Below are 25,233 nucleotides of genomic sequence, written 5' to 3'. Positions count from 1 at the left end.
TAGGTTCCATGGACTGAAGCATCATGAGGTAAGAAGGTCTACTCCACTTAACAATATGCCTCAGTCCAATTAGCAGTGGCACATTTATTTGAAGTATAATTGGCAAAAGGTGCAGACAATAAGGATATATGCAGAAACATGTGAAACAGTGTTAGAGGAACACTGCACCATTGCAAATGCAATTAGCACTGAGCCAAAAATTGCATTATGACATCATTGGAATTACCTCCCCAGACCAGGTAATGTGAACAATGAAAAATGTAACCCTCTATTCTCCTTGTAGTATTTGTGTAGTAAATTAATAATTCCCAGTTGTGGGTTACCACACAACTGCAGCTATTCATCATCACCCAAAACAGTTGCGAAGGCAGTTTGACACTTTTACAACTTGATATTTCACCTTCACCTGGCCTAAGCCCCATCCACCTCCTTTTTCCTTTGCAGATGGAGAGCAGGCGCAAGTGGATCTAGGTCAAGGTCACCTGGCCTAAGCCCCACCCACCTTCTTAGCATTGCCTCTTCCTTCCTGCTCTTAACTCTTAGTCAAGGGAGTCTCTCACCCTGGCGTCTGAAGAAAAGGGAAATTCCTGTTTGAACCTATTCAGACCAGGATGATCCAGGGCCCAACCCCCTGCTCAGACAGCAGGTAAGCATGCACCAACATGTGTTTACTCCCTGTGTCCCCACAGGCCATCCCTACCACCTCAGATCCCTCCTTGATGTTCCCTTGTACCTCCTCCCCTCTCACACACAGTTGTTGCCTGTTTGCTTGATTCTTCTACCCTTCTCCCCTCCCCCTCTCCAGCCCACTTATGCAGGAGTCTGTTCTGATACATTCTGGTTTCACCATGACCGTCTTGTGGCCAATGCTGGATTTTACTTTTATGGGCTTCACTGATTCATGGTGGATCACCCTTTTTCAGCTCTCATGCTGGACTTACATCTTGTACTCATGATGGCCCTGAATCATACTGTTCCCATCTTCATCTTGTATCCTGCCTTGCAACATTATTTGTTACTAATGACTTCTGCAATTGTATTCCCTCTCCCCTCTTGCTTTTCCACTCTTTTTGACTGCTTATTCTCTGTTCTCTCCTCCTCTCCCCCCCTCCTCGCCTTACTTTCTTCTATGCACTTACTCTATCAGAATTGTCCCTGGACCTAGTATGATATCAACCTCTTCTGTCTCATCCCCCCTCCGCTTACTTGCCCCCCCCCCCCAGCACTATCTGAAATGTTGTCAGGCCTAGTACAATAGTCGCTTGTTTTGTTCCTCCCCTCCCTTTCTGCACCCCTCCCCCTCACCTTTTGTTTTTCTCCGGTTTACCAGAAATGTCATCAGGCCTCGTACAGTAGTCACCTGTCTGTTTCCATTTCCTTCCCACTCTCCCACTTCCTTCCTTATCTGTGTCTTAGCTCTTGCACTGTCTGAAATGTCATCAGGCCGGGTACAATGGTTAATTTCACATCCTTACTGTTCTTGGCCTGTAAGAATGTCATTGTATTTTCCCTTGTTCCCTCCCTTGCCTTGAAGCGCTTTGAAACACATTGTGTATAGGCGCTATATAAATAAACTATCATATCATATCATATCATATGCCTCAGAATGAGACTGAGAAAATGTTACATACTAATGAGTATGTATTTTAATAAGAAAAGCAACGATTCACACCAGTACTCACAGTCTTAGCTTTATTGACTTCCCATGTACCTTTCAATTGAGGGCATAGTGTAGTGCACACAGTAAGTATTTACAAGCCGGTCCCTCCCTGACAACTTGATACCTCAATAAAAAAATATTCAGCAACTCGATATAGTTTGAGGAAATGGTTAACCAGGGCCCGATACATCTATCCCAGAGTGAATGTAGAAGGGAGAGTGTACAAGATAAGGTCTGGGTGGCTTAATTCAGCACACTATACGCATCACTCTCTGAGATGCCTAAAAGGGAGGAATCGACCGACTCTGTGGGGGAGGGCATACCATCAGAATCTAGTGGTATGTGCTTTGAATATAATGAAGTGCTATCTGCATGCAAGCACAGGTCTGCGGGAACAGCCCTGGCCTGAATTCTATCCCATGTGATATATACCATGCTCTGCAATCGTTTTAGGCCCCTGTGTTGGCAGTTACATTCAACAGTATGTTGCTGTTTCGTTCATTCCCGGAATTCACCTCTTTACCGGATTCCCATTTTAAGATATTCTTCAGGATGTTATTGTCCAGAAACACAGAATTCGGCTGAAGAGCAAAATATACTTGTGGACAATCAGCTGGGGTTCCAAGAAGGAGTAGGAACAAACTAACAAGAGTTTCTCTGTATTTAAATAATGTACCAATATAGATGGCATTCATGGATCTCAGCACTGCGTTTGACAAAGTAAATATGGTAATCAGTGTATCAGATTCGTGAATTGCCCCTTAGAACTTGTGAATATTCTATTCATACAAGCAATGCAGCATATTATGTTATGTTACTTTGCATTTATATAGCGCCTTATCTATTATTGGTATGATCTCAATGCGCTGGAAGGTTGAATGCCCTCGGGAACCGTAGTTCAAGTCAGTTGAGAGAGAGGGGGTCATAAGGTGCATGGGCGCAGTGGATATGTATGCAGTCGGTGGTAGTTGCATGATAGCTGTTTCTTAGCGGTAGGTGTGGTTGTTGGGAGGTCAGGTATATCTGTTCATTCTGGGGGGGGTTGACCCCCAGACTGATTTCTGGCTGCGTGAGTCCTATGTAAGGATATTTGGCGTGTTACAGTACAGAGTACAGTAATACTGCACAAGTAGCACATTTTTTTTTTTGCAGCACCACCACAAGGGTGCGGTGCATTGCTATATGGGTTACCAGATTAACAAGGAAAGACAGGCTATTCAGTCAAAAACGATTTTAACATATAAGATGCAAATCTATTTTTACAGTTAAAAGCACACGTGCTCATTTAAAAATGCACACTATTTTTCACCTGAAATGCCTATATTGCTAGAGACACATTTGAAAATTAACAGCTAACCTATTAACAATTAACCTGACTAATAAAACCTTATTTAACATAACCCACTAATAAAATGTGTTCTCCACTGCAGAATTAGGCATACTCTGAAAACCATTTAAATGCGTGTGCAGATTTTTTTCTTCTCTTCTCTGCCTGATTCTCCGTGTTTTTGTGCACAGTAACTGCAGGAAGAAGGAAGTCAGATTTGCAACAATTGCAAATGTATAAGCGAAGCTATTGTTGAAGAGTAGGAGGATGAGAGATGATGGATTTCATTGGGACACGTCATACAGAGGGCTGAGAGGAGAGTTGTAGTGGGCAGTATCAGGGAAAAAGACAGGCAGACATCTTTCTGCACTATTGGGGAGAAGACCTGGCTGTGGGGCTCCTGACTGAATGCAGATTCCTGTGTCCTGCTGCAGTCGAGATTGGGGAGAGCTGAAAGAAGGACCTTTCCACTGGCTGAGGCATTCCTATCTGCAAAAGCTGAGAATTCCAGGCAATGACCCCGGCTTGAGAAGGCAAGCGTTCCTTTTTGCTGGAGTTAATCCAAGAGAGCCACATTCACAAAGAGAACAACTAAAAAGATAAGGTAATGAGAAGTGTGGGAGCTGAGTGTGTACGGTAATATGCAGTCAGTGTAGGATTCCTGTGCGTGTCTTAATCAAGTGCTAATGTTGCAATTTGAGTTCTGTTCTCCGCCACTCTCTTTGCAGAGTGTCACAGACAATGCTTTGACTGTACCATTTTATTTCTGTAAAGAATGAGATCGTTTTTAAATACAACTTTTATAATACAGAAAAATATTTGAAAACAGACGGGTGATGTTTATTGTTTACCATTACAATGCTGATGATGTGGGGAGATTTTTAAACAGTGCAATGGTCATTTTAAGACAGATGTGTGCATGTCAAAATCAGTATGAATAATTGTGAGTGACTGTAGCATAGCTTGTTGGAGGTACATGAGCCAACGGGAAGAGAGACTCTCTGAACATAGCTCCCTACCGTATATAAGATAGTGGAAATTACCACAAGACTACCACATATAGCTCTCTGTCGTAAATAAGTCAGTGAGTTCGCCCATGGTGGCACACCAACACTATCACAGGAAAATGTGGTCTTCCTAGAATGCAGGTCTGAGGTCTCTCTAGTGATCACACGAAAAATCTAAGCAAAGATAAGGGATTCTGGACATTGGGGCCACAAATAAAACAAGGGAATTATGCTCACCAAAATACCACCAACCACGTATACCAAATATGCAGGTCTGGGTGCTGAAATAATGCATGTCCATTGTATTATTGTTGCACATGGCCAAATCTGAATACAAAGAGTGATTATTGCTAAGTTATTTTTCGGCGGTAATAAAATACCGTCAGGCCCCAAATCTCCACAAAATACCCTACATATTTATGGTGCGTTGCAGGCCGGGAAAGTGATCATAGAGTACCTACTGGGCGTGGCAAGTGTGTCTCACACTGCCATTTGCACATTAAAGGGAACCCATTTTATAATATCAGTGTGCCACTAAAAACGAATTTCAGAATGTCACAAAGGGAAACCACATTCTCAGATCTAGTGCAATATTTAGAGGCAAAGTTATTTGCACATGGGAATTGGTCTTCGAATAGCACGTTAGAATGGAGTAACCGCATTCAGGGTGAGGTGCAGAAAGAAAAACTAGACAATATTTTTGCAGAAGGCAGCATAATTCAGGTCTGCCTTACAAGATTATTGAATGCAGCCGATAAAAGTGCAGAGAAAGACTGTTTAATACGGCTATGCGGCAAAATATGGTTTATTTTAAACAAGTCCCTGCGAATGCAAGAGAATGATACTCAGCTAATTAACAGGTTAAAGACTGAATTAGATGGGGCAAGTAACAATCAGGAAATGTTGAGAGCAGAATTGGATGTATGCCAAAAAGACAGGCAATTAAAATGCAGAGACTTTGATACTCAGTTATCCAAAAGCAAGAAACAATTTGAAGATAGTGAGCAAGAATTGACACACTTAAAAGCCTTAGTGGATCACATTAGGCAGGATAAAGATGAGGTTGTTTCAGAAATGCAGATTTTACAAAAAGAACATTGTGAAAAAGAAGGTGATCTCCAGAGTGCAGAACAAGAAATGATTAAAATGATTCAAGAAAGAGACAAAAGAAATAAAGAGTTCAATGAATGCCAAATGCAAATGTGCGACATGCAGGAGGCGATTAATAAAATGAGCGATGAAAATAATTATTTGCAGAATGAAGCAACCAGAATCCTTAAAAAGTGTAAGGACTTAGAACAGCAAATGTGCATTCCCAGGTCCCAAGAGAGGCGGCAGGGTACCACATTCAATGGAGTGGAGGTGAATTCTAGCTCTGCCCAAAGAGCTAGTGCCCCAGTGACTGGGCCGGTGACTGAACTTGGTTGCAGCGCCCTTGGGGGATTTGATACTCCCATTGGGGGCAGTCACCAATCTCATACACCTGAAAACAGGATTGACTCACAAAATAGTGCAATTCCATGTATTGCAACAAGTAGCCCCATAAAAATAATGAAATCCATTAAAGCCCTGATCAAACCATTTAAAAAGGGAGGTGAATGCTGCATTGAGGATCACTTAGAAGCGGTGCATGACATTTTTAAAGCACTCCAGATACCTAAGGAACAGTACAGACAATATTTTCATTTAACTTTAGGTGCCCCGACGGCCAGCATCATAAGGGGATTAAATGAACAGCAGAATATGACATGGCTGGAGTTTGAAAAAGAAATTAGGCGTCATTTTTCTCCTTTTCAGTCATTGCAGGAGGCAAAGAAAGTCGCGTACACAATTACTGCTGGACCTAATACATCCCCTCGCCAATTTTTACAAGACTTAAAAAGAGCATTCTCTCGCTTTGATGTATCTTTTGACTCAAATTCCAATGAGGTTAAAACTGCATACTTCTATGGGCTACAGAAAGACATCATATCCCAATTGGTCCGTGAATTTGACCGTGACAAGTCCCTTGAATGGATTGTACATCAAAGCACAAAGCTATATGAGGTACTCTATTGTCAGGGTAGAGAAAGTGATAAAATGAAAGATACCAGGCATAAATCTAAAGAACCCTCAGCCACAGTAATGGAAATCAGGTCAGCCAAAATGTCCCTTGAGTCTGCTCAAAGTCAAGGTAAAAATAATGTGACACCTGAACAAAGGGGTAATCAACAAAGATCGCCATTTCCTGTACCAATATTCCAAACACATGATCCTATTAATAGAGAGAGCTACATCAGCCCTAGGTACTTAGGGGATAGACCCCGGGTAAGATACCGGTCTGATATGGCAGGTATGAACAATAACCAGAGACAAAATCAAGATCAAAGAAATGATGGTCCATACCAGTCATTGGGGACACAGAGTAGGTTTGATCCCAACACCATGATATATGGTAATCAGGATAGGCCCCGATATGTGGATCGATTTACTGATAATGGAAATCAACATAGGGGCCAGTACCCACAATCTGAGAGACAGGACATGAGGCAAAACGTGAACTACAGTCCACGCCAGTACAATGATTCCCCACCAAGGGACTATAATCAAAGGATGGGTGCAACCCGCTCCCCTCCACAAATGAATCAAGAGTTCAGAAACCATCCCAACCGGTATCAATCACCTGAGAGGTATCAGAATAGATCCAATCAGGGGGAAAACAACCAATATCGACCTAGGCCACAGAAAGAGGATCCTAGAGAGATGGAAAGGTTCCAGTGCCTTGAGGCCCAAGTGAAAATGTTAGCTGAGCAAATAGGAAAGCTCTATACAGCGCAAAAACAACCTTCCAAAGAGGGGGCTGATGGCCATAGCAATGACCGGGGGGCTTCCGAAAAGTGACTAAGTACTCATGATAACTGCAGTGCCAAAATGACAGATTGCTCTGATATAATTTTGCATAACGACTCTGAGATGCCTAATGGATTAAAAATGAAAGTACCAGTAAATGAAATTGTGACAGAAAGTGCAAATACTTCTAAAAAAGAGGTACGGTTTAGCTTAGAGCTAAATAAAACAGTAAAGATTTGCACAAATGAAAAAGAAACATTAGGAATTCCAAAAGAACAAAGGAACTGATTTAAGAAAAATGACTCGTGCATGGGGAATACCAGTGAACAGGGAGTAAGTGGGGATGCCATAGCTCCTTCCCTGGGCAAGCAAAACAATGACCAAACACAGACAGAAAAAGGAAATACTCACAAGGAGGGTACAAGTCAATCACCTGAAGAATTCTTTGAGCCACATATTTTTGAAGAGGCTGAAAGGGCTGGTATTACACTAAATGATCACAAATGCACAGAATTAAAAAATGACAAATTGCTGAATGATGTTGTTACACATGTTCAGTTGGAAGGTTGTAATGTGGTCTCTGATGTTACCCAGATGGATGGGCGAACAGTGGCCACACTCCAAAAAACTTCTGATCATGGAGAAATGAATAAAATATCTCGCACAGAAATGGGTAAAAAGGAGGGAAAAATGTCTTTTCATTTACCAATGTGCTTAGCCAAAAGTGAAAAAGACCTGAGAAAGGTGAGCCCTGAAATCAGTAAGAATTCACATTTCTTATGTGTATTAGAGGAAGTTGAGGACAGATATTATGCACCCATCACTGTAGAAGAAAAATGCCACACCTTCGCTATGATTGACACTGGCGCACAGGCCACAATTATGTCCAAGGAGCTGGTAAAGAGTATCAATGAAGGGAGGCCTCCACAGAGTCAGATCACAGTGAAGGCAAATCAAGGCCCAGTGCATAACTTTAATGGGGAGGAGGTGCCCATCATAGGTGTAACTGAGGTTGACATAAAAATAGGAAAGCACAGAATGAAACAAGAGGTATTGATCACATCTATTTGTGAAATTCCATTTCTGATGGGGACAGATTGCCTGAAAAGATTGTCTCCTCTCATAGATGGGGTGAATGGAGTGCTGTGGTCCTTAACCAAAAAACCATTGAGGCCTAAGAAACTAAAATCACAAAACAGCAATATAAATGAATGTCACACCGTTGCCAAAACAAATGATGCTGTGGAGGTATATCTCCAGAATAGCTGCATACCTAGTGTCACTGTTATATTAATGTGTCAAGACAAAGATCAGAGCGACAATGAAAAACTACCTGTACAAATATACTTGGACCCAAGGAAAGATTGGCAGACTGCTATAGATGAGCACACATTACGTTTCTATTTAAAAGAGAATACATGCAAACAGAATACTGTTCCTAAAACAGATTCAGAAAAACACATTACCACTCTGGCAGAAATACACATGGAAGATGAGCAACCATGGGTTCACGTTGGTATAAATGATTATCTTAAAACAATAAAAGCCACTTTAGTGCTTGAACATGAAAGGAGTTTCATTAATGAGAAATTGTTGCAAAAAATTATGGAGAGGGAAGAAATCCCGAAATTTAGGATTAAAAACCAATATGTTTCTGGGTTGGACAGTCCAGACTTTGAAAACCGAATTGCAGGCAGATGCATGCTTAAAATTAGCATTGGGCAGAAAACAATTTACCATAATGTATGGATAGTGAATGGAGCACAAAATGAATTTTACATGGGCAATGACATCATGCACAGAATGTGTATGGTGTTAGATTTCCTTAATCAAAAAATATGGTCACGCCTAGGTGGGCCGGCACCTGAATTTGAAGACAAAAGAAGGGCTTATCATTGTGCACAACTGGTTCCTTATGCCATCGAATTACAAATAAGGAAAGATACTATTATTCCTGCATTTACAAAACAGTTTGCAATAACACTGAAATACAAAAATGGGCAGCAGATGAAAGGCTCTGATGCATTTGTATGCCTGAATGAATCCATAAAACAGCAAGGCCTGGATTATGAATACATTCCATTGGTAGACATTGGTGAGGGATCTGTAAAAATCATGGTAAATAATAAAGGTTGTCAGGATATTCATTTAGAGGAAAACTCCCCATTAGGAATGGCCATACAAAAATCACATTATACGGCAGATTTAAATAACATGGTGATTGGGAATATTCCTGAAAAATATGTAGATGCCAAGGGCGAGTTGCCAGAACACCTGGACTCTCAGCCCAAAGGAATATTTAAAATTCATTCTGTGTATCCTTATGATTCAAATGAGACAGTGTGCTGCCATCAAGAGGATTGCATAATATTTAATTTAAATGAAAATGAAACAGGAAATCAGCCCATCGAAGTGGAAGCTGATATGCCAAAATATTTAAAAGTGGCAGCTCTACAAAAAGACACAGCCACACAGTTAGAGGAAAGCGCTGAGATTCCTTTACCAGAAGAGTTTCCAGAATTTTCCAGAATGGTAGAAGAGCAGATCTCCTTAGCGGATGCATGTGACAGCGATGGGGATCGAAACGACCTGAGGGAAATATTTATGGAGTTTAAGGATGTATTTGCAAAAGATGCTTATGATTGTGGTTTAACTGATTTACATGTGGCCACACTACCAGAAGGTTGTAGCAGAAATCCAGTGTTTGTACGCCAGTATAGACTACCGCTGGCATGTTTAGAATCATTGGCAGAGATTATTAAAAATTTGGAATCACGGGGAATAATTAGGCCCATTCATAGCACATCCAATACGCCTATTTTAGGTGTGTTAAAGCCAAATGGTCAATGGCGGCTGTGTGCAGACTTAAGAGAGTTAAATAAAAGAGTACCAGTATCTAGATGGCCACTACCATTCATTGATCAGGGCCTAGCTCAGATACATGGTTCAAATGTATTTACCACGTTAGATCTCACCTCTGGATATTGGTGTGTGCCATTGGCAGAGGAGATACAACACTTATTTTCCTTTACATTTGACAGGACTCAATATGCCTGGCTTAGAGCTCCGTTCGGGTACATCAATAGTGGGAGTGAATTTGGCATATTTTTGAGAAAGGCCATGCCGGATGCAGTGGAAAGAGGAACAATAGTTTATGTGGATGATGTCCTGATAAAAAATGAAAACCTTAAAAGCCATTTTGATGAAATAAGACATGTGCTTGGCCAATTGCAGAAAGCAGGCGCCAAAGTATCTTTGCAAAAAGCACAATGGTGCAAGAAAAAAGTGAACTTTCTAGGGCATGAAGTGACTGAACATGGGCTAAATCCACAAAGGAAGAAAATAGAGGCCATACAAAGATTAAAAGATCCTAAAAATGTGAAAGGAGTAAAAAGTTTATTAGGGATGACAGGCTATAACAGAAAGTTCATTGAGAATTATGCAGAAATCACTCAACCATTGACTAAACTGCTTAAACTAAATACTCCCTGGAGATGGGAAAGAGAGCAGTCTGATGCAGTGGCTAGATTGAAGGAATGTCTTGTAAAGGCACCATGTTTAGCATACCCCATAAAGGACAGGGATTTCTTTATAGAAATAGGCTTTTCTGAACATTGTATGTCAGCAGTGTTATCACAAAAACACGATTTGAATCACAAAACCATTGCATATGCAAGTAAGGCATTTTCCCAAGTTGAAATGAAATTTAATGAATGTGAGAAGGCCCTATTAACCACTGTGTGGGCGCTACAACATTTTCGCCCCATTGTTCAGGGAGAAAAGGTGATTATTGAAACAAATCATCAACCTTTGCAATTTTTAGAGAGTAAAAGAATTAGATCAGGCAATCTAGCGCAATCCAGAATCACTTCATGGACGCTGGCATTACAAGGTTTTCCCGTAGAAGTAAGATATGGACAAAATAAAAAGAGCCCAATTGCTCAAGGGTTAGCTGACTTACATGACTGTGCAGTTGAACAAATACCAAATGAAATGGAAGTGGAAGCTAGTTTACAGGAATTTGAACAATCACCACACAAAGCTTTTGATGAAAAAACATGCAAGGATTTGCCAACTGTATATGTGGATGGTTGTGCTTTTCACATTGAAAATGACAGTAATAAACAATTAGTGGCAGGAATAGGAAATGTCTGGTTGAAATGTGAAGGCGTTCCTAGTATAGGGATGAGGATTGGAGATAGGAGCAGTCAGGTGGCGGAATTGGCAGCCATCTATAAAGCAATTGCTACTGCAGTTGATAAAAGGTTCAGTGAAATTGTCCTGGTGACTGATTCTGACTATGCACGGAATAGCTTTGTGGAGTATTTGCCTGGTTGGAAAGCAAGAGGCATGGTTACATACAACAAAAAGCCACTTAAACATGGAAAAATGATACAAGCCATAGACAAATTGGTGTCAGAAAATAATTTAACAATATACTGGAGAAAAATTCGTGGGCATTTAAAAACACCAGGAGAGGATAAGGAGGGAAATGATAAGGCAGACCATCTGGCTAAGATTGGGGCTGTGATGGGAGAATTGCTACATATTGATTATTTAACGGGTGAAATACAAATTGATGCAGTGACACGTTCTAAAGCACCAAAGGAGATAGATCAACCGGTGGTGCAGTGGAGTCATGACACGCCAGACCAAGATTTGATTGAGGCACAAAAGAATGATCAAATTTTGGGAATCTATTATAATCATTTGATAGATCCTGAACAAAATCCTTTAACAGAAAAAGATTGCATGGGAAAAGAAGAGTTGAGGGTGTTATTAAAGAACAAAACACGAATCAGATTACAGGATGGACTCATGATTAGAGAGTCCATAACAGGACAAATACAGTGGGTAGTACCCCTTTCATTCAGAGGACTAATGCTACACCATGCACATGATGCCATAACTGCAGGCCATGGAGGTTCACAAAAAACATTAGAAATACTAAAAGATTATGCTTACTGGCCACATATGTCCCAAGATGTGGAATTATATACTAGAGGATGTCTAGTATGCGCCCAATTTAAACCTGCTTCACCAATGCATAGAGCACCATTGATGAAAAGAGGCCTAACTCTCCCATGGTCAGATTTGCAAATAGACTATGTAGGTCCTTTAAAAAGGTCGAGCAGGGGACACCGTTATATTTTGAGTGTGGTATGTTTGATGTCGAAGTGGATTGAGTGCATTCCTGCACCAGATTGTAGTGCGCAAACAGCAGCCACATTACTGGTGAACCATGTGTTCTCAAGGTTTGGGTTGCCACAAAGAATTGAGTCAGACAGAGGAAGTCATTTCACAAGTACTCTAATGAGTAAGGTATGGCAAATACTAGGTGTGAAAAGGAAACTACATATCGCATATCGGGCGGCGTCTTCAGGTACAGTTGAAAGAAGCAATAGGTCTGTTGTGGATATTTTAAAGAAATTTGTGGCAGAAGCAGGTTCCAGCTGGGATTTACGTTTACCGTTGGTTCTGATGGCAATCAGGTCGACTCCTGCCAAAGCAACAGGTGTTAGCCCCCATGAGGTCTTGACAGGTAGGAAAATGGTGTTACCACAACACCTACTATACAGAACACATGAGCAAACTCTAGTGAGTGCATCCACGGTTCATGAATATATTGATGAACTGAGGAGGCATTTGCAACATGCATTTGCTTTTGTGCAGAGAAATCTGGAAAGGGCTGCTGACAGTGCTAAGTCATATTATGACAAAAAGACATCAGTAAAGGAATACAATGTAGGGGATCAGGTGTACAAGTTTCATTTTCGAAAAAGTAAACAGAAAAATTCTAAATTTCTAGCAGCCTGGCAGGGGCCATTTCGAATTATAGATAAGGTTTCTCCTGTAGTGTATAAAATTTTGAAAAATGAAGGTGAAACAGCAATAGAGCAGTTTGTCCATGTAAATCAAATAAAACCATGCCATCCCAGACATGAGATCAGGCGGCTTGAGCATGTAGAAACAGATAAAATCACTTGAACACAAAAAGAGAAAATAAATGGGTACAATCAGGAGGCAGTGACAAAGAAGTTAAAAAGTTGATTGTTATGATGGCACATAAACACTGTAGTATATGTAAAATATAATATAAAATAAATATAAATAAATAAATAAATAAATGCACATATAATGGAAGCTCATGGTTGGTGTGCAGAGAGAAAGTGTATTAAATATTGAATGCTGTTTTATATGTGTTTGTTTTCTTTTAACTTGTGTTTAATTTCAGAAGAAAGAAAAAAAAAACGAAATATTTTTACCAAGCATGTTTTATTTTTGGCAAAAGGATGAAGTTAGTATTGTGCTATGTACTTAATCTGTTTATTTTCTATTTTGATTTAGACAATTAACATTATTTGGTCGGAGGTTCCGGGATCAGAGGCCACGGGAGACGATGGAGTCCTGGAGTCCCCTGGATGAAGACCAAAAGATGCCTGCCTCCAGGTGGAGGTGAAGACAAAATAACCGGAATGCCAAAAGAGATGACTACTGTGGATTCAAGATTGCCAAGATGAAAGAGTACTCGAATGAACCGAATAACATCGCTGGTCGGGACATACCAAAAGAGACAAAACAAAAGTTCCGGCATATGAAGTTCCACGTATTTATTATTTTAATTATTTATTTTAACTTGTTATATTACTTATTTGTTTTAGTTAGTTGTTTTATTTCATTGTTTTTAATTGACTTGGAAAATTTAAACTTAAAGTAATGCCACTTCCACTGAGAAGGCAAATGTGGAACATTTTATGAACTGATGGACTCAGATGAAATGTTGATTGCAAATTTTCATTGATGCACATGAATATTCATTTTGTTGGATTGCTATATTGTAAAAAAAATAGAACAAGTTGTTTTTAGGAATTGGCTTGGATTATAGCCGAGTTCTAAAAACAAAAGGAGGGTATATGTAAGGATATTTGGCGTGTTACAGTACAGAGTACAGTAATACTGCACAAGTAGCACATTTTTTTTTTTGCAGCACCACCACAAGGGTGCGGTGCATTGCTATATGGGTTACCAGATTAACAAGGAAAGACAGGCTATTCAGTCAAAAACGATTTTAACATATAAGATGCAAATCTATTTTTACAGTTAAAAGCACACGTGCTCATTTAAAAATGCACACTATTTTTCACCTGAAATGCCTATATTGCTAGAGACACATTTGAAAATTAACAGCTAACCTATTAACAATTAACCTGACTAATAAAACCTTATTTAACATAACCCACTAATAAAATGTGTTCTCCACTGCAGAATTAGGCATACTCTGAAAACCATTTAAATGCGTGTGCAGATTTTTTTCTTCTCTTCTCTGCCTGATTCTCCGTGTTTTTGTGCACAGTAACTGCAGGAAGAAGGAAGTCAGATTTGCAACAATTGCAAATGTATAAGCGAAGCTATTGTTGAAGAGTAGGAGGATGAGAGATGATGGATTTCATTGGGACACGTCATACAGAGGGCTGAGAGGAGAGTTGTAGTGGGCAGTATCAGGGAAAAAGACAGGCAGACATATTTCTGCACTATTGGGGAGAAGACCTGGCTGTGGGGCTCCTGACTGAATGCAGATTCCTGTGTCCTGCTGCAGTCGAGATTGGGGAGAGCTGAAAGAAGGACCTTTCCACTGGCTGAGGCATTCCTATCTGCAAAAGCTGAGAATTCCAGGCAATGACCCCGGCTTGAGAAGGCAAGCGTTCCTTTTTGCTGGAGTTAATCCAAGAGAGCCACATTCACAAAGAGAACAACTAAAAAGATAAGGTAATGAGAAGTGTGGGAGCTGAGTGTGTACGGTAATATGCAGTCAGTGTAGGATTCCTGTGCGTTTCTTAATCAAGTGCTAATGTTGCAATTTGAGTTCTGTTCTCCGCCACTCTCTTTGCAGAGTGTCACAGACAATGCTTTGACTGTACCATTTTATTTCTGTAAAGAATGAGATCGTTTTTAAATACAACTTTTATAATACAGAAAAATATTTGAAAACAGACGGGTGATGTTTATTGTTTACCATTACAATGCTGATGATGTGGGGAGATTTTTAAACAGTGCAATGGTCATTTTAAGACAGATGTGTGCATGTCAAAATCAGTATGAATAATTGTGAGTGACTGTAGCATAGCTTGTTGGAGGTACATGAGCCAACGGGAAGAGAGACTCTCTGAACATAGCTCCCTACCGTATATAAGGTAGTGGAAATTACCACAAGACTACCACATATAGCTCTCTGTCGTAAATAAGTCAGTGAGTTCGCCCATGGTGGCACACCAACACTATCACAGGAAAATGTGGTCTTCCTAGAATGCAGGTCTGAGGTCTCTCTAGTGATCACACGAAAAATCTAAGCAAAGATAAGGGATTCTGGACATTGGGGCCACAAATAAAACAAGGGAATTATGCTCACCAAAATACCACCAACCACGTATACCAAATATGCAGGTCTGGGTGCTGAAATAATGCATGTCCATTGTATTATTGTTGCACATGGCCAAATCTGAATACAAAGAGTGATTATTGCTAAGTTATTTTTCGGCGGTAATAAAATACCGTCAGGCCCCAAATCTCCACAAAATACCCTACAGTCCTGAGGAGAATGCTTAAGCTGGCTGTGTGTGCTCAGCTAGCTGTGTTTAATTAAGATGATGAGGAGTATGTGGCGGGTGTTCGTATGAGAACAGCTATACCAAATGTGTCATTTTATCTCTGTGTTCTAGTTGAGTGGTGGTGTAAAGGAGAGAGTAAGCATGGTATTGTGATGTGATGGTCATCGGTAAGGCGCTTGAGATCGATCATTCCATCTGTACCATCTATTCTATGCGTTTAATTCACTCTGTCTATTCCACTTCGTCTGTTCATACATTTTGTCAGGTACATCATTTAATTTACTAGTCTTTCTATCCATTCCATCACTCAATCCTTCATCCACATAAACTAGTCCATCCATTCCGTAGATCCATTTCATCCTTCCCATCTGTTGAGTGTATTCCATCCGTTCCATCCTTCCTGTTCATTTAATCCTCTCCGTGTGTTCCACTCTCGCCATGAGTTACATCTGCTCAATCCGTTTCATCCATTCTATCCGTTCCATTCGCTCTATATGTTCCATCCACTCCATCCGTTTCATTCTCTCATCGTTTCTATCCACTTCATCTGTTCCGTCTGCTCTATTTGTTACATCAGCTCTATCTGCTCCATCTCATCCATCCACTCTATCTGTTCTATCCAATTCATCTGTTCCATCCACTCCATCTTTTCCATCCACTCCATCCGCTCTATTCGTTTCATCAGCTCTATCCGTTCGATCCATTCCAATTTTTCCATCTACTCCATCTGTTCCATTCATTCCATCTGTTCCATTCATTTCATCTGTTCCATTCCTTCCATCTGTTCCATCCCTTCCATCTGTTCCATCCCTTCCATCTGTTCCATTCCTTCCATCTGTTCCATCCCTTCCATCTGTTCCATCGACTTGTTCTGTACTATTCACTCCATCTGTTCCATCCACTCCAACCGCTCTATTCATTTCATCTGCTCTATCCGTTCCATCCATTCCAACTTTTCCATCCACTCCATCTGTTCTATTCATTCCATCTGTTCCTTCCATTCCATCTGTTCCATCGACTTGTTCTGTTCCATCGACTCCATTTGTTCCATCGACTCCATCCATTCCTTCCATTCCATCCGTTCCATCCACTCCATCCTTTCCATCCAACCCAACCACTCCATCCGTTCCATCCACTCCATCCATTGCATCTACCCCATCCGTTCCATCAACTCGTTCTGTTCCATCTACTCCTTCTGTACTGTTCACTTCTTACGTTCCATTCACTCCTTTCATTCCATCAACTCCTTTCATTCCATCAACTCCCTCAGTTCAAACTAGTCAGTCTGTTCTATCCATTCCACCCTTTCCATCCACTCTACCATTCCATTCACTTCGCCCGTTCCATCCACTCCATCTGTTCTATCCACTCCATCCGTTCCATCCACTCCATCCGTTCCATCCGCTCCATCCGTTCCATCTGCTCCATTCCATCCACTCCATCCGTTCTATCCACTCCATCCGTTCTATCCACTCCATCAGTTCCATCTACTCCATCCGCTCCATCCGTTCAATCCACTTGATGTGTTTCATCCATTCGATACGTTTTATCTACTGCGTCCGTTCTATCCACTACCTCCTTTCCATCCATTTTATCCATATCATCCACTTTATCTGTTCTCTCATTTCATCAGTTCTATCCACTTCAACCAGTTTTTTCCATTCCCATCTGCTCCAATTGTTATGAATTCCATTTGTCCCATCTATTCTCTTTGTTCCATCAATACTATCCGTTCCATTCATTCCACCAGAGCGTCTACTCTGTTCATTAAATTTTGATCCATTCGTTACATTTCATCTGTTCAGGGTACTTTTTTATTTCCCTCTTCCTCCGTTCTATCCAAATTCTTCTTCTATTCCATACATTTTTCTGTTCTATCAATTTGTCCCGTTCCAACCACTTCTTCCGTTCTATTCACTTCATTTGGTTCCATACACTTAATTCCGGTTCCATACACTTCATTCTGGTTCCAAACACTTTGTTCCGGTTCCATACACTTCGTTCCAGTTCCATACAATTCATTCTGGTTCCATACTTTTCATTCCGGTTCCATACACTTCATTCCAGTTCCATACAATTCATTCCGGTTCCATACATTTCATTACGGTTCCATCCACTTCATCCGCTCCATCTACTAAATTCGCTCCATCCACTACATTTGCTTCGTCCACTTCATCCACTTCAGCTGATCCATTCACTTCATCCAATCAATCCACTTCATCCACTTCATCCGTTCCATCCATTCAATTTGCTCCATTCACTTCATTCGCTCCATCCACTTCATTCGCTCCATCCACTTCATTCGCTCCATCCACTTTGTTCGCTCATTCACTTTGTTCGCTCATCCACTTCTTCCAATCCATCCACTTCTTCTGTTCCACTTCTTCCTTTCCATCCACTCCTTCCGTTCCATCCACTTCACCTGTTTCATCCACTTTATCTGTTCCATCCACTTCATCCGTTCCATCCACTTCATCCGCTCCATCACTTCATTTGCTCGATCTCCTTCATTTGTTCCATCTACTTCATTCACTTCAACCGTTCCATTTACTTCATCTGCTCCATCCGCTCCATCCGCTTCATCCATTCCATCCACTTCATCCGCTCCATCCACTTCATCCGCTTGATCCACTTCATTCACTCCATCCGTTCCATCCACTTCATCCGTTCCATCCACTTCATCCGTTTCATCCATTTAATCTGTTTCATCCACTTTATCCGTTTCATCCATTTCATCCCTTTCATCCTTTCATTAACTTAATTCGTTCTACTCAGTTTATCTGTTTTATTTACACTGGCAGTTTTAGTTTTCCATTTTCTCAGTCGGGTCTCTGCTGGATTGTTATTTTTGATTCAGCAACCTTGGGTTTCTGTTTAATGTGGCTGTTTATACCGTTTCATCTATTTCATGTGTTTCATCCACTTCATCCGTTTCATCCATTTCATCCCTTTCTTCCACTTCATTTGTTCTACTCAATTTAGCTGTTTTATTTACACTGGCAGTTTTAGTTTTCCATTTTCTAGTCCGAGCCTCTATGCTGGATTGTTATTTTTGATTCAGCAACCTTGGGTTTCTGTTTAATGTGGCTGTTTATAGTATTTGTGCTAAGAGTTTATTTTTAAGGGAAGAGCCACGTTTTCAGTAATTTGCAGAAAGAAATGAGGTCTTCGGTGAGTCGGATGCAGGGTGGAAGTGAGTTCCACAGAGTGGGGGCCAAGGCTGAGAATGATGATCCACCTAACCTGACTGTGTTGGTTTTCGGTATCATTAGGAGGTGGGCAGAGCTGGATCTTGGAGTGCGTGTAGGGTGGTAAGGTTTTAGTTTGTCCTGAGGGTATTGAGGTCCGGTTTTATGCATTGCTCGGTGAGAGATGCATAAGGTTTGGAAGGTCACCCTTCGGGCAACCGGGAGCCAGTGAAGAGTTTTCAGAACTGGGGAGGTGTGATCTCTTGGGCCAAGAGCTAGCAGCAGTTTGGCTGCAGCATTTTGAGCTCTTTGTAGTTTAGTCAGGTGGTATGCTTGGACTCCAAGGTAGAGGGAGTTAGCATAGTCCAGTTTTGACATAACAATTGATTGGAACGTGGCGAGTCTGTAGGGAAAGGAGAGGTATGGAAAAATGCGCCTAAGGATTTTGAGGTGGCATTGGCAGGATTTAGAGACGTTGTTGATTTGGTGCGAGAGGGTGAGGTCAGAGTCGAGAGTGCATCCAAGGTTTTTTTACTGAGGATGAGGTTGTCGGGGGAATTGCCCATGGATGAGAGCCAGGGTAGAGGGTGCGGGAGAAGTTGAGTGTTGCCACACACCATGATTTCAGTTTTGGTGGGGTTTAAAAGGAGGTGGTTTGTGGTCATCCAGTGATCAATGTCAAGGAGGCAGGGAGCAAGGTCGGGCCGGCAGCTGGAGTTGTAGGATTAGTTGGGTGTCGTTGTCGTAGTTGCAGCACAGGATATTGTGCAAGCGGAGTATTCATGGGAGGGTGGACATATATAGGACATATATATAGACATATAGAGGTTGAAAAAGGAGGGCTGATGGGCACGCTCCTTGAAGAACTTCGGTATTGACTGGTCGGGCGGCGGAAGCAAGGGAGGAAAGTAGCGTTATTTGGTTCCTATTGTTGAGGAAGGATGCTATCCAATTGAGAGCATTTCCACAGATTCCTAGTGAGTGGAGGTGGTCGAGGAGGATTGAGTGGTTGATTATGTCGAAGGCGGCAGATAGGTCAAGAATGATTAGTGCAGTGCATCCCGCAGAGTCTGCAGTGTTTTTAAGGTCATCGCAGATTGAGGTCAGGGTGCTTTCTGTTCCGTGTTGGGCTCTAAAACCTGATTGAGCAGGGTCTAGGAGATTGTTGGCTTCGACAAAGGCATTTAGTTCGGAGTAGGCAGTGCGGTCGTTGAGTTTAGCAAGGAACCTGGTGTTTGAGATGGGGTGGTAGTTCAAGGGGGTTAAGAGGGTCGAGGGAAGTTTTTTTAGAAGGGGCTTGACATGAGCAGTTTTGAATGCGTCGGGAAAAATTCCAGAGGAGAGGGAGTTGTTTATGATGGTTCTCGCATATTCTCCTGCGCAGGTAGATGCAAATATTTCTTTGAGGGTTGAGGCTTGCTAAGGGTCCAGCAGGGAGCCGGATGGTTTCCGGGCGGAGAGAAGTTTGAGAAATTGGTCCGTTGATATTGGTGTGAAAGAGTCGAAAGTAAGTTGGGTTGGAGTTGCAGGCGGTGGGTTGGCAGGTGGGTTGGGTGGATTGTGTGGTGGGTGCAAGAGGGCCAGTTTGTTGATTAGAGAATTTGTTCTTTCGAGAGAAGTGGTGTAGAAGTGGAGAGTGAGTTGCAGAGAGATTGAGAAGGGGTCGATTGGGTGGTGGTACATGATGGTTTGGTGAATTCAGAGATGATTTTGTGGAGGTCCTTGCTGGGGTTTTCGCAGTTCAGGATTCCAGAGTTGTAATGGGCTTTTTTTGCTTTCCAGATTTCGGCTTTGTAGTGGTGATGGTGCCGGGCCAAGGTGTATCTGCTCAGGGTGGTTTTATCTTTCCTCCATTTGTATTCGAGGAATTTATATAGTTGTTTTGCGGTCTTCAGTTCTGGTGTAAACCAACTTGGAAAAGGGCCATGGTGAGCGGATGATTGGCAGGTGGGGGTTAGCGGGATTAATGTGGTATTGAGCCATGAGTCAAAGGTGTCAGGGGTTAAGTGTTCATTGCGTGGGGAGGTAGGGGGAGGAGACTGAAGAAGCACCTTGGCTAGGTCGGGAAGGATTTTTAGTTTCTTCCAGCATTTGCGTAGATTTTGAGTTTCTGGTTTGGGTGAGGGGAGGGGGTGGGTGAGTGGCTGTTGAAAGGGACAATGAGGTGATCTGACCAGATGAGAGGGGTGGGGCTGGTCAGATGTATCTGGTCATGTGAGCGGAAGATGGCATAAAGGGTGTGTCCTTTGTAGTGAGTTGGGCCATTAATCTGGGTATGGAGGTTAATTGCATTTAGGCAGTTGACCAGAGAGTGGGTCATAGGGTTGGTGGGGATGTCAAGCCAGATATTTAAATCTCCTAGAAGAGTGAGGGTGGGATGGTTTAATTGGATGGTGGCTATCGAATCGCAGAGGTTGCTTGAGAAATGTCTGTCGTAGCCCGGGGTCTGTAGATGAGTAGGAAGCTATGGGAGAACGTTGGGGGGAGGGATAGTTTGACGAGAAGCGATTCGCAGGAAGGGATGGTTGGCTGACTGCCGATGATTGAGACAGAGAAGTGTGACTTGAAGGTGATTGCTACTCCTCCTCCTCTAGAGGGTCGGTTGAGTGGGATGAGGGAGTAGTCTGAGGGGAATGCTTCATTGGCGATAGGGGCAAAGTCGTCAGAGAACCAGGTTTCCGTGATAAAGACTAGGTCTGGTTTGTCTGAGGCGAGGAGGTGAAAGATGCTGTGTCTGTTTCTTGCTACAGATCGGGCATATTACTTCAGCGCAGGAGGATGATGTGGAGGTTGCCAGGGCAAGACGTGCAGTTTTTAGGGATGGGAAGGAGTGGGGTCGAAGGGGATGTTTGGGGGAGTTGATGAGATGAAGGGGGATGGGGTGGTTGCAGGGCTGGGTGCGGCTCCGAAGCAGGGCGGGGGGGCTGTGGGTGCGAGCATGATATTGGGCGGGCAGGTGGAGGGGATGGGAGGAACAGGGGTCTTAGGATAGTTGGCTCGCCATCGGGCTCCTCTGGCTTGGTGTTTGGATAGGGGATGTAGATGGGGTGAGGTGGAGGGTTGGCTGGATTGGGATGGGATGGTTCCTCTGGCTTGAGGGATGGGCAGCGAGTGGGCTGAGAATGAGGTGGCGGGTGGGTTGATATGGGATGGGTTGGATCTTCTGTCTTGGGAGTTGGATACGGAGTGTGCTGAGGATGTGGTGGAGGGCAGGATGGTTTGAGGAGGGGGGAAGGGAAGAAGGGCGAGAGGGAAGGAAGGCGGGTGTGAGCAGGTCTCTTTCGGCGGACCATGGTGGGTCGGGTGGACTCATGTCGTGTCTATGTTTGAACTTTGTTACAGTTGGCATAGGATGATTTTGTTCACATTTTCCTGGTTCGCCTATATCACAGGATGTTAATTATTCACACTTTCTAAGTTTACCTATACCACAGTTAGGTACACTTTCAAATTCGGCTGTAGCACTGGTTGATATTATTCACACTTTTAAAGTTCAGTTGTACCATAGGAGGATATTATTCACACTTTCTAAGGTCGACTATACCATAGGGTGAGATTATTGACACATTCTAGGTTCAGTTTTACCTAGGGATGATATTATTCATATTTTTTTTTATTTCAATTGTACCGTATGTTGAGATTATTCACACTTTCTAAGTTCAACTATACCACAGGATGAATTATTCACATCTCGTAAATTCAACTATACTATGGGTGAGATTATTCACAGTTACAAGTTCAGTTATACCACAGTTAGGGACATTTTGTAAGTTCGGTTGAAACACAGGAATATGTTATTCATTTTCTAAGTTTACTTATACCACAGTTAGGGGACACTTTCTAATTCAGCTGTAGCACAGGATGATATTGTTTACACCTTCTAAGTTCAGTTATACCACGGCAAGATATGATTCACACTTTCAGAGTTCAGTTATACCACAGGATGATATTACTCACACTTTCTAAGTTCAGCTATACTACAGGATGATATTATTCACACCACCTAACTGTACCACAGGGTAAGATTATTCACACTTTCTAAGTTCAACTATACCACAGGAAGGTATTATCACATTTTCTAAGTTTACCTATACTACAGTTAGGGGACACGTTCTAATTCAGCTGTAACACAGGATGATATTATTCACACCTTCTAAGATGAAATATACCGGAGGAAGATATTATTCACACTTTCAAAGTTTGACTATACCACCGGAAGATATTATTCACAATTTCAAAGTTCAACTATACCATAGGAGAGATTATTCACAGATTCCAGGTTAAACTATACCACAGGATGATATTATTTACACTTTCCAAAGTTATGCCATTGGGCACACTTTCAACTTCAACTTAGGCACAGTTATGCTATTAGGCACACTACCTAAATTGTACTAGACCACCGTTACGTTATTAGGCAGACTTTCTAAATTTTGCTAGACCACAGTTATACTATAAGGCACCCTTTCTAAATCGTACTAGGCCACTGGGCACACTTTCGACTTCAAATTAGGCACAGTTATGCTATTAGGCACACTAAATTGTACTAGACCACAGTTACGTTATTAGGCACACTTTCTAAATTGTGCTAGACCTCAGTTACGCTATAATGCACACTTTCTAAATTGTACTAGACCATAGTTACGCTATTAGGCACACTTTCTAAATTGCAATAGACCACAGTTACGCTATTAGGCACACCTTCTAAGTTCAACTTTGGGAAAATGAGGTTATTATACACACTTTCTAAATTGAACTAGACCGCAGTTACGCTATTAGGCACACTTTCTAAGTTCAACTTTGGGACATTGAGGTTATTAGGCAAACTTTCTAAATTGAACTAGACCACGGTTACGCTATTAGGCACACTTTCTAAATTGTACTAGACCACAGTTACGCTATTTGGCACACTTTCTAAGTTCAACTTTGGGACAATGAGGTTATTAGGCACACTTTCTAAATTGAACTAGACCACAGTTCTACTAATAGGCACACTTTCTAAATTGTACTAGACCACAGTTAGGCTATTAAGCACACCTTCTAAGTTCAACTTTGGGACAAGGAGGTTATTAGGCACACTTTCTAAATTGAACTAGACCAAGTTTATGCTTTTAGAAACACTTTCTAAATTGTACTAGACCACAGTTACACTATTAGGCACACATTCTAAGTTGTACTAGACCACAGTTACGCTATTAGGCACACTTTCTAAATTGTACTAGACCACAGTTACGATATTAGGCACACTTTCTAAGTTCAACTTTGGAACAGTGAGGTTATCAGACACACTTTCTAAATTGAACTAGACCACAGTTACGCTATTAGGCACACTTTCTAAATTGTGCTAGACCACAGTTATGTTGTTAGGAAAACCTTCTAAATTGTACTAGACCACAGTTACGCTATTAGGCACACTTTCTAAATTGAACTAGACCACGTTTATGCTATTAGGCACACTTTCTAAATTGTACTAGACCACAGTTACACTATTAGGCACACTTTCTAAGCTGTACTAGACCACAGTTACGCTATTAGGCACACTTTCTAATTTGTACTAGGCCACCGTTACGCTATTAGGCACACTTTCTAAATTGTGCTAGACCACAGTTATGTTGTTAGGAAAACCTTCTAAATTGTACTAGTCACAGTTACGCTATTAGGCACACTTTCTAAATTGAACTAGACCACGTTTACGCTATTAGGCACACTTTCTAAATTGTACTAGACCACAGTTACACTATTAGGCACACTTTCTAAGCTGTACTAGACCACAGTTACGCTATTAGGCACACTTTCTAATTTGTACTAGGCCACCGTTACGCTATTAGGCACACTTTCTAAGTTCAACTTTGGGACAATGAGGTTATTAGGCACACTTTCTAAATTGAACTAGACCACAGTTACACTATTAGGCACACTTTCTAAATTGTACTAGACCACAGTTACACTATTAGGCACACTTTCTAAATTGTACTAGACCACAGTTACATTAGTAGGTACACTCTCTAAATTGCACTAGGCCACAGTTACGCTATTAGGCACACTTTCTAAGTTCAACTTTGGGACAATAAGGTTATTAGGCACACTTTTTAAATTGAACTAGACCACAGTTACGTTATTAGGCACACTTTCTAAATTGTACTAGACCACAGTTACGTTATTAGGCACACTTTCTATATTGTGCCAGACCACAGTTACGCTATAATGCACACTTTCTAAATTGTACTAGACCATAGTTACGCTATTAGGCACACTTTCTAAATTGTACTAGACCACAGTTACGCTATTAGGCACACCTTCTCAGTTCAACTATGGAACAATGAGGTTATTAGGCACACTTTCTAAATTAAACTAGACCACAGTTAAGCTATTAGGCACACTTTCTAAGTTCAAATTTGGGACAATGAGGTTATTAGGCAAACTTTCTAAATTGAACTAGACCACGGTTACGCTATTAGGCACACTTTCTAAATTGTACTAGACCACAGTTACGCTATTCAGCACACTTTCTAAGTTCAACTTTTGGAAAATGAGGTTATTAGGCACACTCTCTAAATTGAACTAGACCACAGTTACGCTATTAGGCAGACTTTCTAAATTGTACTAGATCACAGTT

The sequence above is a fragment of the Ambystoma mexicanum genome, chromosome 5q, assembly GCF_040938575.1.
Source record: "Ambystoma mexicanum isolate Mex_15411 chromosome 5q, UKY_AmexF1_1, whole genome shotgun sequence".
Taxonomy (NCBI): Eukaryota; Metazoa; Chordata; class Amphibia; order Caudata; family Ambystomatidae; genus Ambystoma; species Ambystoma mexicanum.
This window is presented reverse-complemented; position numbering follows the sequence as displayed.